A 14342-nucleotide genomic window follows, 5' to 3' on the forward strand; every position below is an offset into this window, starting at 1 on the left:
TTTTGCCAACATTGTCAGGCTTCAAACATAAAGATATAAAACTGTATTTTTTGTGAAGAATCAACAATAAGTGGGACACAATCATGAAGTGGAACAACATTTATTGGATAATTTTGCACGCCCAATTTTTCAGTTTTTGATTTGTTAAAAAAGTTTGAAATATCCAATAAATGTCGTTCCACTTCATGATTGTGTCCCACTTGTTGTTGATTCTTCACAAAAAAATACAGTTTTATATCTTTATGTTTGAAGCCTGAAATGTGGCAAAAGGTCGCAAAGTTCAAGGGGGCCGAATACTTTCGCAAGGCACTGTATTGTACGCAAAAAAAAGGAATTAAAATGATTTGACACTATAATATTACACTATTATAATTGCTCAGATAAAGAGTTTGTTTAAGGCCAAGCACCACGCCCCTCATAGGGTCACGCAGATAAACATCTTGATTCTATGTTTAGCAGGTAATTTGTGTGTATAAAGTGACGCTGGAGGGCAAATAAAGCATCTTACGACGCTCTCCGTTGTTCTAGAGTGGTCTGAGGAAGAGGTTGGACTACGAGTGTTTTCAAGAGCAACTTTAGTAACGATGGTTTTGGGAAACAGCTCGTAGACTTAACGATGTTCTAACAATCAACTTAGCCTTATCGGCTGGTTTTGGGAAACCGGGCCCTGACGGTAAACCCAGAGTACCTGTGTCCTCATCTCAGAGTGATCATCTTCCGGCTCCGACTGACAGCGCAGAGAAAGAAGGAGAAAAAAGGAGGAAGAGAGATGGAGGGAGGTGAGGGATGAGGGAGGGATGAGGGAGGGAGGGATGGAGGTGAGGGATGGAGGGAGTGAGGTGAGGGAAGAGAGATGGGAGGTGAGGGATGAGGGAGGGAGGGATGGAGGGAGGTGAGGGATGAGGGAGGGATGGAGGGAGTGAGGCGAGGGATGGAGGGAGGTGAGGGATGAGGGAGGGAGGGATGGAGGGAGTGAGGCGAGGGATGGAGGGAGGTGAGGGATGAGGGGGAGGTGAGGGATGAGGGAGGGATGGAGGGAGGGAGGCGAGGGATGGAGGGAGGTGAGGGATGGAGGGAGTGAGGTGAGGGATGAGGGAGGGATGGAGGGAGGTGAGGGATGAGGGAGGCGAGGGATGAGGGAGGGATGAGGGAGCGATGAGGGAGGGAGGTGAGGGATGAGGGAGGGATGGAGGGAGGTGAGGGATGAGGGAGGCGAGGGATGAGAGGAGGGATGAGGGAGGGAGGTGAGGGATGAGGGAGCGATGAGGGAGGGAGGTGAGGGATGAGGGAGCGATGAGGGAGGGAGGTGAGGGATGAGGGACGGAGGTGAGGGATGAGGGATGGAGGTGAGGGCACAGTGGAGGGAGAGAGGAGGTGAGGGCACAGTGGAGGGAGAGAGGAGGTGAGGGCACAGTGGAGGGAGGGAGGAGGTGAGGCCACAACAGAGGGAGGGAGGAGGTGAGGCCACAACAGAGGGAGGGAGGAGGTGAGGGATGAGGGAGGCGAGGATGAGGGAGGGAGGTAAGGGATGAGGGACGGAAGGGAGGTGATGAAGTGGGGAGGCCACAACAGAGGGAGGGAGGGGAGGTGAGGCCACAACAGAGGGAGAGAGGAGGTGAGGGCACAGTGGAGGGAGGGAGGAGGTGAGGGATGAGGGAGGGATGGAGGTGAGGGATGAGGGAGGGATGGAGGGAGTGAGGTGAGGGATGAGGGAGGGAGGTGAGGGATGAGGGAGGGAGGTGAGGGATGAGGGATGGAGGGAGGGAGGTGAGGGACGGAGGAGGTGATGGAGGTGAGGCCACAACAGAGGGAGGGAGGAGCTGAGGGACGGAGGAGGTGATGGAGGAGGAGGCCACAACAGAGGGAGGGAGGGAGGTGAGGGCACAGTGGAGGGAGAGAGAGAGGGCAGGTACAGTACAGAATCAGGAAACCTGAGATTAAGTCCTGAGTGAAAGTCCATCACATACATATACTAATAACATGCACACATAACACCCCAAAATATATTTGCTACATAGCAGAACGTTTGCTTTAGAAAATTCACTATACGGGGGAAAAAAGTAGGCATCCCCAAGAATTGAACCATGTTGAATACTGAAACATAAACAGAATCTATTACATATTAAAACATGGTTAAATTCTCCCTAAAAACACAGTCTTCCATGCTTCCCGAGAGGGTTTCTCCTGATGCATCTACCAACCTCCGTGGCCGTAGTTTCCCGTCAAAGGCAAAGTCAGTTTGCTCGCTGTCCGTCTGTTATGTAGAAGAAGAAAACGGAACCGTTTCCGATCAGAAAGCAGGGAAGCAGAAGAGAGTTCAAACTTTCAACACAAACGGTGTTAATGTAATATAATTGAATAACAGGTAACGATCACAAAGAGAGAGGATGGAGCAGCCTTGGGAAAAGGAGGGGGTTTTAAAAAGCAAAACACCACAGTTGCTAAAAGATGAAAACAACGACGAGGCAGAGAAGAGAAAAGCAACAAAAGAAAACAGTTTACAAACAGACTCCGAGGAAACGTTAACCGTTAACGGTTTAAGGCCACTGCTCAAATCTAATAATTATGTTTTGTAATAAAAATCGTTTTTTTTTGTTGTTGTTCGATTTGATTTGGAAAGCAATACTTTGTTTCAGTTGGATTTATTTAGCCCATAAGTTAGCTGGGTAAGTTTATAATTTATAAAATAAACTATTCCTTTTTTCTCCTTCAAAAGCCTTCAATTGACCTGGTGTTAAAAAGGGGTCAGACTTTCAGGTCTCCTCTCAGCATCCATGTGCAAGATGATTCTATAGGGATGTAATGGGTATGGAAGGGGACTTATCAGTCTCTCTGCATTAGTGGAACTAATCTATACGGGACTGCATTCTGTATGAACTATCTGGACTCCATTCTGTATGAACTAGATCTATACGGGACTCCATTCTGTATGAACTAGATCTATACGGGACTCCATTCTGTATGAACTCGGGACTGCATTCTGTATGAACTAGACTCCATTCTGTATGAACTAGATCTATACAGGGACTCCATTCTGATGAACTAGATCTATACGGACTCCAGTCCATTCTGTATGAACTAGATCTATACGGGACTCCATTCTGTATGAACTAGATCTATACGGGACTCCATTCTGTATGAACTAGATCTATACTGGGACTCCATTCTGTATGAACTAGATCTATACGGGACTCCATTCTGTATGAACTAGATCTATACGGGACTCCATTCTGTATGAACTAGATCTATACGGGACTCCATTCTGTATGAACTAGATCTTATACGGGACTCCATTCTGTATGAACTAGATCTATACGGGACTGCATTCTGTATGAACTAGATCTATACGGGACTCCATTCTGTATACTAATACGGGACTCCATTCTGTATGAACTAGATCTATACGTGGAACTAGATCTATACGGGACTGCATTCTGTATGAACTAGATCTATAATGCATTCTGTATCTAGATCTATACGGGAACAAGATCTATACGGGACTCCAGTCCATTCTGTATAAATCTATACGGGACTGCATTCTGATCTATAATGGGACTCCAGTCCATTCTGTATGAACTAGATCTATACGGGACTCCATTCTGTATGAACTAGATCTATACGGGACTCCATTCTGTATGAACTAGATCTATAACTAGATCCTATGGACTCCAGTCCATTCTGTATGAACTAGATCTATACGGGACTCCAGTCCATTCTGTATGAACTAGATCTATACGGGACTCCAGTCCATTCTGTATGAACTAGATCTATACGGGACTCCAGTCCATTTCTGTATGAACTAGATCTATGGGACTCCAGTCCATTCTGTATGAACTAGATCTATGACTCCAGTCCATTCTGTATAAACTACAGTGTTACGCATCAGAGGCTTGCATCATAGCAGCTCTGGTCTTGCTAAATGCTTCCTGTTTCACTGTGACGTGTGTGTGTGTGTGTGTGTGTGTGTGTGTGTGTCATCTAGCTTTAGGTAAATGCAGAGAGTCTGACTGAGTGGAACAGTGTGTCTCCGTATGCATCTAGTCTAGAGCAGCCACAGTATACGGCCGTGAATGAAGATGACACGAGATGAAGCAGCATACCCTCTAAATCCACCCTCAAACTGACAAAAGGTCCCCGCTGTGGTAAATCAGCCCTTCACGCCAAACTACATTGGAGTTTACCTTCATATTAGAAGCTGACATTCTTTAAAAGAAACAAAAGAAAAGCCATCCAACAGGAAATGGTGCTTATGGCAAACTCCGCATGAACATCTCCGTATGCATTGAGATCATACATGTGGATCATGTGATGGTGATGTCATGACGATGTCATCAAGAGGCTCTGAAAGTAGGAACACTGACAGACAAAGTCATTGAGGGTGCGTCTGAAAATGGCACCCTGTTCCCCATACAGGGCACTACTTTTAAACAGAGGGATCGGGAATAGTATTTTTTGGACGTAGCCCAAGTCTGGACGGGACAATAAGACTATTCTGTGACCTTACTGAATAGTATAGTTTAAGGCCTACTGTGGTAGGACACACCTCTTCCTCTTCCTCTTCCTCTGAACAACTGTCATGTTGATGCAGGCCCTGAGCGACGGAGGCGGTGAGAGAAGCCGCCTTGGGCTCCAGGTAGCAGAGACACAGCGCCAGCGGGAAGGACAGCGTGAGGCGTAGGGCACCGAACGCGTGGACAAGAGGAAGAAGAAGATGAGAGGAAGCAGGGGATGAGGGAGGGTGACCTGAACGGACGGAAGTGCTGAACGCTCTCAGGGAGGAAGGTGAGCTCCGTGATGTCGGGGAAGGTCAGGTAGCCATCCTCGTCTAGGTAAGAGGAGAGGTCGGGGAGGTGCAGGGAGAAGGAGAACAGAGTGCCGCCCCGCCTCCCGTGGGCCTTCAGCTGTTCTAGACGCTGTTTCCGGGCCGACAGGAGTAACACCTGCTCCTCTAGGAGGGCGGCGGCGCGGTCCGCTTTGGCCTGCGCCGACGGCACCCAGAGGATTTAACCGGGCTGGCCGGACGCACAGCGTTTACGGGGACGCGTTCTCCCTGCGCCGCCGACGGACCTTGGTGGAGGCCACGGGGAGGAAGGGAGGAGAGCTCCAGAGCGGAGGGGGTCACAGGAGTACAGGCACGGGCGCTGAGGAGGCAGACGTATGGATGGTGAGTCAATACAAATGAGCAGAATGGACGGGAGATGGTATGGATGGTGAGTCAATACAAAATGAGCAGAATGGACGGGGAGATGGTATGGGTGGGAGAGTGCAGAATGGACAGGAGATGGTATGGATGGTGAGTCAAATGAGCAGAATGGACGGGAGATGGTATGGGTGGTGAGTCAATACAGATGAGCAGAATGGACGGGGGATGGTATGGATGGTGAGTCAATACAGATGAGCAGAATGGACGGGGATGGTATGGGTGGTGGTCAATACAGATGAGCAGAATGGACGGGGGATGGTATGGATGGTGAGTCAATACAGATGAGCAGAATGGACAGGAGATGGTATGGGTGGTGAGTCAATACATATGAGCAGAATGGACAGGAGATGGTATGGGTGGTGAGTCAATACATATGAGCAGAATGGACAGGAGATGGTATGGGTGGTGAGTCAATACAGATGAGCAGAATGGACGGGAGATGGTATGGTGGTGAGTCAATACATATGAGCAGAATGGACAGGAGATGGTATGGGTGGTGAGTCAATACATATGAGCAGAATGGACGAGAGATGGTATGGGTGGTGAGTCAATACAAATGAGCAGAATGGACGGGAGATGGTATGGGTGGTGAGTCGATACAAATGAGCAGAATGGACGGGAGATGGTATGGGTGGTGAGTCAATACATATGAGCAGAATGGATGGGAGATGGTATGGGTGGTGAGTCAATACAAAATGAGCAGAATGGAAGGGAGATGGTATGGATGGTGAGTCAATACAAAATGAGCAGAATGGACGGGAAATGGTATGGATGGTGAGTCAATACAAATGAGCAGAATGGACAGGAGATGGTATGGATGGTGAGTCAATACAGATGAGCAGAATGGACGGGAGATGGTATGGGTGGTGAGTCAATACAAATGAGCAGAATGGACGGGAGATGGTATGGGTGGTGAGTCAATACAGATGAGCAGAATGGACAGGAGATGGTATGGATGGTGAGTCAATACAAATGAGCAGAATGGACGGGAGATGGTATGGGTGGTGAGTCAATACAGATGAGCAGAATGGACAGGAGATGGTATGGATGGTGAGTCAATACAAATGAGCAGAATGGACGGGGGATGGTATGGATGGTGAGTGAATACATATGAGCAGAATGGACGGGAGATGGTATGGATGGTGAGTCAATACAAATGAGCAGAATGGACGGGGGATGGTATGGATGGTGAGTGAATACATATGAGCAGAATGGACGGGAGATGGTATGGATGGTGAGTCAATACAAATGAGCAGAATGGACGGGAGATGGTATGGATGGTGAGTCAATACAAATGAGCAGAATGGACGGGGGATGGTATGGATGGTGAGTGAATACATATGAGCAGAATGGACGGGAGATGGTATGGATGGTGAGTCAATACAAATGAGCAGAATGGACGGGGATGGTATGGATGGTGAGTGAATACATATGAGCAGAATGGACGGGAGATGGTATGGATGGTGAGTCAATACAGATGAGCAGAATGGACAGGAGATGGTATGGATGGTGAGTCAATACAAATGAGCAGAATGGACGGGGGATGGTATGGATGGTGAGTGAATACATATGAGCAGAATGGACGGGAGATGGTATGGATGGTGAGTCAATACAAATGAGCAGAATGGACGGGGGATGGTATGGATGGTGAGTGAATACATATGAGCAGAATGGACGGGAGATGGTATGGATGGTGAGTCAATACAGATGAGCAGAATGGACGGGAGATGGTATGGATGGTGAGTCAATACAGATGAGCAGAATGGACAGGAGATGGTATGGGTGGTGAGTCAATACAGATGAGCAGAATGGGCGGGAGATGGTATGGGTGGTGAGTCAATACAGATGAGCAGAATGGACGGGAGATGGTATGGGTGGTGAGTCAATACATATGAGCAGAATGGACAGGAGATGGTATGGGTGGTGAGTCAATACATATGAGCAGAATGGACGAGAGATGGTATGGGTGGTGAGTCAATACAAATGAGCAGAATGGACGGGAGATGGTATGGATGGTGAGTCAATACAAAATGAGCAGAATGGACAGGAGATGGTATGGGTGGTGAGTCAATACAAATGAGCAGAATGGACGGGAGATGGTATGGATGGTGAGTCAATACAAAATGAGCAGAATGGACAGGATATGGTATGGATGGTGAGTCAATACAAATGAGCAGAATGGACAAGGAGATGGTTTGGATGGTGAGTCAATACAAAATGAGCAGAATGGACAAGGAGATGGTTTGGATGGTGAGTCAATACAAAATGAGCAGAATGGACGGGAGGAGAAAAGAAAAGGCTAATTAGACAAGAAGCAGTCAGTTGTAGTATAGCAGTGGGTAAATAAGCTGGAAGCATTGGGGGAAAATCCATAATAACAGCCAAGTCATACGCTGTGGGGAGTTCAGTCACTAATGTACAGAAAAACTGGACAATTCAAGAGGGTGCTATGAAATGAATGTCAAAATGTTGTTTTCTTCGCCCTATGTCATCATCAATTACACAGAATGAATCATTAGATTGTTCTCTACAATATTACCACCTTGACAGTGTAAAATATAATTTTGTTTATGTTTGTTTCAAAAAACAAAACAAAAAAAAACATTTGAACCCTTCTTCTCTCCAATTGGTAGTTACAGTCTTGTCTCATCGCTGCAGCTCCCTGTACGGACTCAGGAGAGGTCGAAGGTCGAGAGCCGTGCGCCCCCTCGAAACAAGACCCTGCCAAGCTGCACTGTTGTGAGGTTTTCGCTGGCACCACCTCCAAATCAAGATCAATTGTCACGTTCACCTCCAGATCCTTGGCTTTCAATGCCTATATCGGCGATCAATCTACGTTGAGAGGGGGCCGTTTCTATGGCGATTTAAAGGGAAAGACTCGGAAATACACAACGAAAACAGGAACATACTGTCTCTCGCGGAGGATATTGAAATTTAGTCTGTTAGCTTTGTAAGTAGATATATACAGAACAAAATAAATGCAACAACTTCAATGATTTTACTGAGTTACAGTAGATCGAAAGAAATCAATTGAAATGAATTCATTTGGCCCTAATCTATGGCTTTCACATGACAGGGCAGGGGCGCAGCCATGGGTGGGACTGGGAGGGCATAGGCCCACCCACTTGGGAGCCTGGTCCAGCCAATCAGAATACGTTTGTTTGTTTGTTTGTTTTTTACCACAAAAGGGCTTTATCACATACAAAGATACTCAGAGAAATAAGATTTTTTTTTTTACGTATGGAACATTTCTGTGATCTTTTAATTTCAGCTCATGAAAGAGCAACACTCGACATGTTGCGTTTATATTTTTGTTCAGAATATATTTAGTCCTCATTTAATTTTGTATTCAGTGGATTTTGTTTAGAAAAATCCCATCTTTTCACTCACAAACCAAACACGCCGCTAGTAAATTAGCTTGTCAAGTTGACGTTGGAAGTTAGCGCCGTTCTGCCAAGTAGCGACCCCACAGTTCTACTGAGGCAGTGACCACTTTCTGATCATGCCTGTGATGACGTTCAAATTCACTCTAAACATGCTACATTCTCAGAGCAGAATCGGCTGCAACTTTTGTTTTTTTAGAGACATTGGGTTTGGACTATTGTTTTACGGACGGAACATTCTATTGAATGGACATATTTGTATAAACCTTGAAATAATGAATCCTTTTGTGGGGTGACACCACTATACTCTAAAAGAGGAAATGACACTCCTTAACCGTTCAGGAGAAGTCTTGAGAGGTTCATCTAGGCTTGGGTTTTGAAGACTTATCGTACTTTCTACCGTTGTGACATCCTTTAACAGTAATGTAGACGTCGTAACGTCCTTTGACAGTATTATAGATGTCGTAATGTCCTTTGACAGTATTATAGATGTCGTAACGTCCTTTGACGGTATTATAGAGGTCGTAACGTCCTTTGACGGTATTATAGAGGTCGTAACGTCCTTTGACAGTAATATAGACGTCGTAACGTCCTTTGACAGTAATATAGACGTCGTAACGTCCTTTGACAGTAATATAGACGTCGTAACGTCCTTTGACAGTATTATAGACGTCGTAACGTCCTCTGACAGTAATATAGAGGTCGTAACGTCCTTTGACAGTATTATAGAGGTCGTAACGTCCTTTGACAGTATTATAGAGGTCGTAACGTCCTTTGACAGTATTATAGAGGTCGTAACGTCCTTTGACAGTAATATAGACGTCGTAACGTCCTTTGACAGTATTATAGACGTCGTAACGTCCTTTGACAGTAATATAGATGTCGTAACGTCCTTTGACAGTAATATAGATGTCGTAACGTCCTTTGACAGTAATATAGATGTCGTAACGTCCTTTGACAGTAATATAGATGTCGTAACGCCCTTTGACAGTAATATAGATGTCGTAACGTCCTTTGACAGTAATATAGACGTCGTAACGCCCTTTGACAGTAATATAGACGTCATTTTAACGTACTTTGACAGTATTATAGATGTCGTAACGTCCTTTGACAGTATTATAGATGTCGTAACGTCCTTTGACAGTATTATAGATGTCGTAACGTCCTTTGACAGTATTATAGATGTCGTAACGTCCTTTGACAGTATTATAGATGTCGTAACGTCCTTTGACAGTATTATAGATGTCGTAACGTCCTTTGACAGTATTATAGATGTCGTAACGTCCTTTGACAGTAATATAGATGTCGTAACGTCCTTTGACAGTACTCACAGTGATAAAGCAACATCAGGGAGTCCATGGATAGACAGCCGTTTAGGATTCCGTCAATCTAGAGTTCTTTATATATAATAAATCACGATCAACGAACGAGCCGGCTATCTTTGATAAACAACCAGAAGTAACTATTGACTAAAGCTCAACTTCAATGTGTTTCTGTGCCAATTAGACCATGACCATTTCAAGCTTAACTTTCAAAAGAAAAAAAATATATATATAATCTCAGAATATTTACGAATATTTCTTCAAGTTAGCGGGCTAAGTCATTGATATTGATTCGTAGTACAACGGACTCAGAGAAAGGAGTCATTCAAGTTTATAGGATCTGTTTTTCAGCTTGTGATTGTAACTGCTAGGTCGCCCTGGATCAATCAGATTGGTCCTATGCTAATGGCACTAACCCCATTGGCTAATAATGGCACTCTTTAAAACAAAACAAACTTCTAAGACTAACCCCATTGGCTAATATGAGGAAGGAGGAGAATGATGATGTTTACCTTGTTGTCGTGTCTGAGGGGGGTTGAGGGGACATTAGGATCTGACGTCTCTGTAGCGTCGGTCTGTCCCTCCTCTTCCTCGGCCTTCTCCTCCTCCGCCTTCTTCTCCGGCTACTGTGGTGATCAGGTCTCCAGCGGCGACAGTTTTGGCGGGCGTGGCTTCCCTCATCAGGGTGTCGTGGTTCTCCGTTACGGGCGCTGGTAGGAGGCACGGTGAGGGTTTATAGAGGAAACCAAACATTAGTTCTCTGTGTGGTACATCCTCAGGTAAGTCATGACCTCAGGAACTGATCTAGGATCAACTTACTGTCCCAAAATCCTAACCGCAACATTAGATATACCAAAGGGTGCCTGCTTTGTTGTTGTTTAAGCCTCTGCAAGGCAAACGCAGCGTTTTCATTGGGAAATGAATGTCTTTCTGGTGTACAGAAATGTAACGACGCTGTCGGTGTGATCGCGTGAGTCTTACTGAAACACAGACTCCAAGACTATGACTGGTTTCAGCAACCTCTGGATATCTCCCCTTTGCCCGTTGACAGACTTAATAGGTGGTTTAGAAAACATGTCCACACGAGGATAGCAGTTAATCCAAGACACTCTATTTCAAGTATACAGCATACTACTTAGAAGGAGGTAACGTACTGGGCATTGTGAACATTTAAACACAGTTCATGAATATGTATATAGCCTCCACATTGACTCTGTACTGGTACCCCTGTATATAGCCTCCACATTGACTCTGTACCGGTACCCCTGTATATAGCCTCCACATTGACTCTGGCCCGGTACCCCCTGTATATAGCCTCCACATTGACTCTGTACCGGTACCCCCTGTATATAGCCTCCACATTGACTCTGTACTGGTACCCCTGTATATAGCCTCCACATTGACTCTGTACTGGTACCCCCTGTATATAGCCTCCACATTGACTCTGTACTGGTACCCCTGTATATAGCCTCCACATTGACTCTATACCGGTACCCCCTGTATATAGCCTCCACATTGACTCTATGCGGGTACCCCTGTATATAGCCTCCACATTGACTCTGTACTGGTACCCCTGTATATAGCCTCCACATTGACTCTGTACCGGTACCCCTGTATGTAGCCTCCACATTGACTCTGTACTGGTACCCCCTGTATATCGCCTCCACATTGACTCTGTACCATAACACCCTGTATATAGCCTCCACATTGACTCTGTACCGGTACCCCCTGTATATAGCCTCCACATTGACTCTGTTCCGGTACCCCCTGTATATAGTCTCCACATTGACTCTGTTCCGGTACCCCTGTATATAGCCTCCACATTGACTCTGTACCTGTACCCCCTGTATATAGCCTCCACATTGACTCTGTACCGTAACACCCTGTATATAGCCTCCACATTGACTCTGTACCTCCGTCCAGGCTGCGCGACATGGTGTAGCGTTTGGAGGAGGAGCGTTCGAAAATGGGCGCGGCCCTGATGATCTGAGAGGAGACTCTCCGGGTCTGAGCCTGGGTTCTACCGCTGTAGCGGAACTTAGAACCAAGACCTAGGAACTTCTTCGGGGGGGCCTCTGGAGACACCAACCTGACAGAGGAGAAAAAAAGTTAAATTCAACCAGTATGTGATAAAAACATTTTTTTTTTTACAAATCTGTATATTTTACAATAATAATAATACATTTAATTTAGAGTACATCAAAACAGATCTCAAATGTAAAATCATTTTGGGGCGGCAGCGTAGCCTAGTGGGTAGAGCGTTGGACTAGTAACCGGAAGGTTGCAAGTTCAAACCCCCGAGCTGACATGGTACAAATCTGTTGTTCTGCCCCTGAACAGGCAGTTAACCCACTGTTCCCAGGCCGTCATTGAAAATAAGAATGTGTTCTTAACTGACTTGCCTGGTTAAATAAAGATTAAATAAATAAAATACATTTTGTCCTGTCTTAAAGGGATAAATCAACCCTATATCTGGAGATAAAAATCACTTCGCTTGTTACATTGTACAGTAAAGATCTGATTAAAGAGAAGTTTTAATTTTTTACAATGTTCTGCGGTGTTGCCTTCAGAAAGTATAGACACACAGTCAACTTCGACCTTATGTTGTGTTACAGCCTGAATTTAAAATGGAGATTTTGTGTCACTGGCCTACAACACTGTCGGATTCAACATTTTGAACATTGAGACATTAAAAGACATGATCAGACGCATAGTATATTAATAAGGAGTGAAGAGACTGCGTCTCTGTAGAAAGACAGATAGCTGTGGAATGTGTTGGGTGGACAAGAGGAGAGCAACGTGTTGATACACGGGAGACAGAGGGACCTCTGTGGATTAGGTGAAGGAGGGGTTGAGGTCAGGACAGAGATGTGTTGATATACAGGGGAGACAGATGGACCTCTGTGGATTAGGTGAAGGAGGGGTTGAGGTCAGGACAGAGATGAGTTGATATACAGGGGAGACAGATGGACCTCTGTGGATTAGGTGAAGGAGGGGTTGAGGTGAGGACAGAGATGTGTTGATATACAGGGGAGACAGAGGGACCTCTGTGGATTAGGTGAAGGAGGGGTTGAGGTCAGGACAGAGATGTGTTGATATACAGGGGAGACAGATGGACCTCTGTGGATTAGGTGAAGGAGGGGTTGAGGTGAGGACAGATTCTCTTAAGGGAGAAATAAATGTTTGGTATCCTGTTACCCTCTTTACTCTGTAGAACCATAAAATGCAAGGATTGGAGAGAAGGAGAAGGGTATATATATATATATATATATATATATATATAGAGAGAGATGGGAGAAATGTTGAGTCTGAATACAGCTGTATAGAACCTTTGGGAAGAATTAAACTTGGTTAAAGCTTCTCTAGTGTGAGTTCTTTACTCTGAAAAATATGAACCCGAACCCCATAACGTCAAAGTGGAATTAGGTTCTTAGGCATTTTTTTAAATAAATTAATTATAAATTAAAAGCTGAACTGTATTGAGTCAATCCGTATTCAACCTCTTTGTTATGGCATGCCTAAATAAGTTAATGAGTAAAAATGTGCTTAAGAATTCACATAATAAGTTGCATGGATTCAATCTGTCATTTTTTGAACGACTAATTCATCTCTGTACCCCACACATACACAATTATCTGTATGGTCCCTCAGTGGAGAAGTGAATTTCAAACACAAAGACCAGGGAGGTTTTCCATTGCCATTCCCAATGCCTCTCACAGAAGGGGATCTGATAATGGTGGCTGCCGTTTTACGGGCTCCTAACCAACTGTGTCATTTTGTTTGTTTTTTCCGCTTTTGTAACTTATTTTGAACATAATTTTTCTGTTACCGTCTCTTATGACCGAAAACAGCTTCTGGTCATCAGAACTCACCTCGAACTGGACAAAGATTTTTTTCTTTAATGAGGGCAATATAAGGATATACTGCTTTGTCAAGACAAGACCCAAATCCTAGTCATCAGCGTGAAGAAAAGACAGAGGAAAGGGGGGAGGAGGGCAAGGTGCAAGTAAGAATTCACTCTCAAAGGACTTTACTATATTACTGTAAACCACCACTTCCCTCCGTTTTATTGGCCAACTTCCGTCATTGGAAAACAGACTGGATGATCTACGATTATGACTCTCAAAAACTGTAATATCTTATGTTTCACCAAGATGTGGCTGAACAACGACACGGATTAAATAGAGCTGGCTGGCTTCTCCATGCATCGGCAGGACAAATCAGCTACGTCTGGTAAGACGAGGGGCGGGGGTGTGTGTCTATTTGTCAATAACAGCTGGGGCACAATGTCTAATATTAAAGAAGTCTCGAGGTATTGCTCGCCTGAGGTAGAGTACCTCATGATAAGCTGTAGACCACACTATCTACCAAAGAGCTTTCATCTATATTATTCGTAGCCAGCTATTTACCACCACAAACTGATCCTGGCACCAA

General features: G+C 45.1%; 1 pseudogene; it reads right to left on the reverse strand.

Moving 5' to 3' along the window:
* Positions 1-532: 532 nt before the first annotated feature.
* LOC135534180 (band 4.1-like protein 3) overlaps positions 533-14342 on the reverse strand; it is a 42169-nt pseudogene continuing 28359 nt past the window's right edge.

Source organism: Oncorhynchus masou, unplaced genomic scaffold, assembly GCF_036934945.1.
Source record: "Oncorhynchus masou masou isolate Uvic2021 unplaced genomic scaffold, UVic_Omas_1.1 unplaced_scaffold_3106, whole genome shotgun sequence".
NCBI classification, from domain to species: domain Eukaryota; kingdom Metazoa; phylum Chordata; class Actinopteri; order Salmoniformes; family Salmonidae; genus Oncorhynchus; species Oncorhynchus masou.